The 6,044-nt window shown below is 47.3% G+C and overlaps 1 long non-coding RNA gene across 2 annotated transcripts; it reads left to right on the top strand.

The window, feature by feature from the left end:
- The first annotated feature begins 1,035 nt into the window (after positions 1-1,035).
- Positions 1,036-3,511, top strand: LOC146193159 (uncharacterized). Of its 2 annotated transcripts, none has more exons than XR_014706789.1 (5): positions 1,036-1,331; positions 1,501-1,640; positions 1,790-1,936; positions 2,077-2,210; positions 3,323-3,511. It is a non-coding gene; the product is annotated as an uncharacterized LOC146193159 (long non-coding RNA). The 2 variants fall into 2 exon arrangements; XR_014706788.1 differs by having other exon boundaries at positions 1,038-1,331; positions 1,497-1,640; positions 3,323-3,510.
- Positions 3,512-6,044: the final 2,533 nt, after the last annotated feature.

The raw sequence follows: 6,044 nt of genomic DNA, 5'->3' as shown, positions 1-6,044 counted from the left end.
GATCACGTGCCTTTAAGGTTTATATGTTAACCGTCAATTACTTTTGCCAGTGCCCTCGAAACCTATCAATCCTAAACGCCCTTAAATTCGTTTCGCAGCCTCCGTGAGTTTACATTTCGTACGGGGTCAAGAAAAGAGGCGGTGAGCTTTTATGAGCTTTCATCCGGATCCGGTGCACTTCGCCCTGCGACCTTCTACTGATTTTCATGCATCCCTAGAACAAATGGACAAAATATATTTTTGTCAGAAACTTGCAGCAGTTACTATGTGATTCAATCGTTATTTACCAGCTTGAGCTCGAAGTCACGGGCTTTAGTCGAGCTGCAGAAGCCGCATTATGATGGAAACCAAACGCGAAAACGGAAATGTGGTTTGCGATTAATATGACAGCCCGAGGGACTCTAAATAACCCACGTACTGCTTTGGGAAGAATAAATCCGCATGGACTATGTAATCTCTGCAAAAGCACTCATAATATACAGTGTTCTGCAACTTAACCGTCTTGGAAAAGTTTCCAAGACGGTTCCGATAAAGTTACTGAACACTATATACGTAGCCAGGTCTTGCTATTTTGGCTAAATGAAGCTGCAGGTGTTCTACTGCCCCACACTTGGTTTATGTGGAAGATATTCGGTTAAAAGAACATTACATACATTCACTCCAAGCCATATTTTTTTCATGCAAAGAACTACAGCCGCTGGTATCAAGACGGGGGTTCTACAGAAGCCGTAGAAAAAAGAAAAGAAAAGAAAAGAAACTACCTCGACGCTTCTTGAACGACGAGGGAGGGGGGGGGGGGGGGGAGGGGGAGTACGTGAAAAAGAAAGAAAACTGCTTCTCGCTGCGCGGGACCCGCTGCCCCCCATCGGCCCATCTCTTTTCCTTGCGGCAAAGCGGAAAGAACCACGGGGAGGCGAAAGGCATCGAGGCACCCTACCGCGGGGGGCGACAGGAATGCCGAAGCAGAGAGATAGCGCGAAAAAAAAAAAAAAAAAAAAAGAATTGCATGCACCGCACACAGGGAGATTCTCGCTGCTTTTTGCAGCTTCTCTCCCCCTCTCCTCCCTTCTTGAGGTCACATGTCCAAATGGCGGGAAAACACATCCCGCGCGAGCTAAGATGCGCGGCCGCGGCGTCACTCAGTCGACGGCCAGCCTCCGTGTGGGCGCGATGCGTACTGCCTAATCTTATCGTCCGCTTTTATTTCGCGCAAATTCAATCTGTCTCAACCTCCTGGTGCAGTCAGCGTTTGAAAAGAACAGCCCATATATGCAGCTGATGATTGCAGCCGCTTGTACAGATTCTTCGTGCCGAAGTTCACCAAAACATGCGTAAGTACATGATCTTTCGGTCTTGATCAGAGGAGCTCTTTGCTAGATTCGATATTATACTGACCATAATAATGTATTGTTTTGGAGCATATGTTCGTCTTGTTATATACCCCTTGCATCTTTCTTCATATATATATATAATTGGTGTGGGCGCTGATCGCGCAGGAAGACTTGCTGAGCCGTTTGGAAACAAGGCTGCGGCTGGCTGCGGTGGCAGAATTGGCTCATTTTGCAGTCTGGGTCCTTCGGTATCTCCTGCCCCAAAATGCTCGCCTTTTAACATGGAGGGACACTCACTATACCGATCAGGTAAGTCCAATTAGCACATATTTTGTTCGATACGACAATATACTGCAACTGTTTCTGGAGCGCGTATATATATGCGCATCTTGTTACTACGTGCATTTTTTTTTTTTTTTTTATAATCGATGTGTGCGCATTTCGCTCTGATTGCGCAGGAAGACGTGCTGAGCCGACTTGGAAACGATGCTGTGGCGGTGGAATTAGCTCTTTTCGCTGCAGTCCGAGGTCCGATCTCCTCTGCCCCAAAACGCCCGTCTTTCACTTCATATCGAAGTGCATGCACTGACATGTATACCCATCAGGTAAGTCAAATTAGCGCTGATTTTCTTCTATACGATAATGAACTGCAACTAATTATGTATTGTTTTGAGACTTATGCGCATCTTGTTACTGTAAATGCATATTTTGTAATTGGTATGCGCGCCTTGCGCTGATCGTGCAGGGAGGCGATATCAGCTGATCTGGAAACTGGCTGCGACAGTGGAAGCTCGTTTCGCCGAAGCCCGAAGTCCTTGGTCTCCTCTACACTAAAACGCTGGCCTTTCACTTCTTTATGGCGGTGCACTTGCCGGACAGGTATTAGCGCTGATTTTGTTTGAAAAATTCGATTATCCGACTCACATCGATGGGACGCATGCAACCCAGTTAAATGTCAAATGCTATCACTGATATAAATATTGCAGCACCCCTCGCCATAGGAGCGATCAGAAGCTGTACAAGCATCATCGCTGCTGCCAAGCAAGCTCGTGCCAGGACTGAGTACAATGTTTATGCCGTGTTTATTATTATTATTATTTTTTTTTGTTTTTTTTGCTGCTGTAATGATGTCTATACGTGAAAATTGATGATTGAGTGATGCGGTATGCTGGCAAGGTAAGTCAGCCAGTGCGTTCATTTTGTGGATTTTGGAATTATATATGTGATGCACACAGATCTGAGCCGTTTCACATTGATTTTGCTCTGTGCGCTTGCTTTCTGGGCAAGCAGTTGTATTTTCATCGTGCGGATTATTTCCTGGTGCTTACATGCTCATGAGGTGTTCAGCTAACCTGTTTCAAGCTTTAAAAATTTACAACGGGTTCTATAAGCTTCTAAGAGTTGGGCTGTCTAAATAGCCGAATTTTTAAAATAATGCTCGGTTGTTAAATAACGAAAATAAATCAGATGACTTATCGTTAAATATCCGGTCGCTTTTGCTGTAAAAGTTCCATCTAGTTTGAGAAAATTAAGCTGTATTCTACGGAATAAACTTATTGTAGGTTTCATGTAAATATCGCGGAAACTGTTTGTTCAGCCGCGTTGGAATCCCTCATACGCGCTCTATGACAAGCGCGGACACTTGGTTTTGCTAGAATTATTAAATTGCAGCATTAGCATTCAAGAACGCGCTTCGGGAGGATAAGGTTTGACTGCGCTACGGTTTCAAATTGCAACATCATGACTCCAGCAAAACGAAGTGATCGCGCCTTTTTCGCGGATTCACGGATCCTGATTACCTATTGCGGCTTTGCGCTAATGCGTTTTCAGTAGGGTCGCATGAAGTCAAGCACATAAAATATATTGATGTGATAGGCAGTTGGTGGCAGTGAGCAGACATTATTTTTTCTACCTTTCACCCTATATTTGCCTGCAATGTAAAAGTCTAGGCGAAAAGGAAATATTTCATTAAAACACTTGTCTTCGTACAGCTGACCAAGATGGAACCTGCCGCAGATCCGACCAGTCGCAGACATCAAGTGATCGACAGGCTGCCAAAAGAAGGGGACCAAGCCTCAAGCCCATCTTCCATATGTGGCACACGCGCAGTCATATATCCACGCTTATTAAAAAGCAAATCGCGAGCTTTTTCTGAACGCTGACAAATAAATTTTTCACCAAATACTGCAGCTTTTGTTTCTTCATGGCATCAGAAAAGCTACTGCTTTTCTTGATGCATTTGTATGTGCTACCCCGTTATATATGCATGGCCCACGATATATTAAATGCATGGCATGATACCTGCACGAGGGGCGATGCCGGCCACTAACCGGCGTCGGGAAGCAACCGGCCGACGTATGGTCTTTCGTCAGCAAAATGCTAGGGCAGACGAGCGGCCGACCATTCAGTAACGCTGGCAGACGGCAGGCCCACGTGCGGCAGGTGGTCGGTCACGTCGGGCCAAAAGGTTGGGCCGTAGTCGATTGCCTAAAATCGGCCAACGTTAGGTCAGTGTCAATCCCCGACGCCGGCCCTCATTCGGGTGCCGAAGGTCGGCCGGCCACTTTTTGGTCGGCGAGAAAGGTCGGCCCTATCTTTTGCCACACACTTTTTTTTGCTTGGGTACACAGCTGTTCACTACTGATTGATGATAAGTGTGTTTTGCAGCATGAGCGGCATCTTGTAAGGATTAAGGGGGCTCTCCTGGAGAAATGTGTGATACCTTCATGACATTTTCTGAATTGTGACCTTGTGGTCTGTGCATGTACAACAGTATGGTGCATGCGCAGAAATAAAAATTGCCTGCAAGCAAATTTCTGGTCTGAAGCCCTGAGGCACTAAAACCACTCTCTTGTCGTCGAAGTGTGACGCCCCGCACCATGTGATGGGTGCATAATAAAAAGCATATAAATGGCACACGGCTACGAATGTGATTTGAACCCATGGCAAACTACACAGGTCAGATTCTCTGGGCGCTGCATTAAACAACTAAGCTTAACCTTTACCTTGACATTGCACGCATTATACAGCCACTTTCTCATGCTGTGCATCACTGTCTTCATCAACTTCCACTTGTGCACAGTTTAGTCACAAAGCAAGACCATGCAGACACAAAACATTTCAACATGTGGTCACTGAAAAAAAAATCGTCTAATGCTCATTTCATATGCCTTAGGGAAACCCTCCAAGGTTAAGCAGACTTGCAATAAAAAGTGATTACTCATTGCCATTCAACCAATGGCAGCCCTATTGCTACAAGAAACGATATGCAGCTTTTTCAACCAAAGAGGTTTTGATAAAGCTGCATAGCTTTCCCTTGCAGCCTTATCGCTGTGCTTTGGTGGATGCTTATGAGTAATTACTCTCTTATTCAACTAGTCTTGTAGGTCAGAGGGAAAGGCGGTAGTTGGTAACGCTGGGGGCTTCCATCGGCCGAGTCCGTAACTCTGTCTTCTTGGGCAGCTATGCTGTGCTACAGGCCACAACAATTTTTCAGACTGCTGTATGCCATTTCTGTGAGAGCAAAGCATACTGCCTTCTGGTCGTTGTCTTATTCGTGCTGCGAATGGGTTTTACTCTACAAGTAGTTCTTTTGGTCATGACACCACAGGTGCAAATCAAATGTTGCATTTTGATTGTTTTCGGAGTAATAAATGCACCTCTTGCAGCCGAAAAAATATCAACCTACCTGGAAGAACCCATATAATGATTTTTTTTTAGATGAGTAGGATGAAACTGTCTGCAGTGTCCCTTTAGGGAATGTTGTGCCTGGCCAAAGCCGTCCAGAAATTCAGCCGGACGCCAAACTTCTTCGGCGAACGCCTCCTTCACAAACTCTGGATACTTCTCTGCAAAGCACCAGTGCACTGGAGGCGAGCCGTACCAAAGGGACAGAAGCGACGTGTTTCAACACGCGCTGAACGTCCAGACAGCACGGCGCGCCGTGGCCCTGACGGTGAACCCCTTCTCGCCCCGCGGCATATTTGAAGCGAGAGCGCAGCAAGCTCTCCCATTGGCCCTGCGAAAGTGCTGCCGTCGGATTGGACCATTTTGAGCGTCAACGGTTCTCGGCAACGGAGTCTCAAGTGCTTCCGTTCGAGACTCCGAGTGGGAGTTCGTCACGAGCGTCCATCGGGAGCAGTTCGCCCCCTGACAGTGCGGACGCGGCGGAATCTCCCCGGCCGTCGCTGCGCGAGAACAGTCGCGTATGGCTATGTTAGCTTTCGGCCCCAGAGCCGATCTTGTTGTGTAAATACATGTAAATAGTGTATAAAGCCTTTTCTTCATCTCACCAACGCCGACTCGGATTCATCGCTACCGCCCAGGGAGCTGACAGCCCTCGTTCACGAAACGGGTGACGAGCGCTGCGTTACCAACTCCTTGGCACAACCCTGTTGACGGTGGGCTACTGTGTGATAACCCCACCGGCACAACATTGGTGGCAGTTGCAGGATCCTTGGCACAACCCTGTTGACGGTGGGCTACTGTGTGATAACCCCACCGGCACAACATTGGTGGCAGTTGCAGGATCCACTGGCACAACCCTGTTGACGGTGGGCTACTGTGTGATAACCCCACCGGCACAACATTGGATGGCAGCTGCGGGATCGACCGGCGTCAGGCACCTCGGCGCGGTGAGTACCTGAAGTTTCCCTCAAACGCCAGACTTCTCTAACACACAGGGTAGCTTAGAGAACGGCTGAGCGTAGCATT

The sequence above is a fragment of the Amblyomma maculatum genome, chromosome 4, assembly GCF_055883805.1.
Source record: "Amblyomma maculatum isolate TAMU_Amacu chromosome 4, ASM5588380v1, whole genome shotgun sequence".
Classification (NCBI taxonomy): Eukaryota; Metazoa; Arthropoda; class Arachnida; order Ixodida; family Ixodidae; genus Amblyomma; species Amblyomma maculatum.
This window is presented reverse-complemented; position numbering and strand designations above follow the sequence as displayed.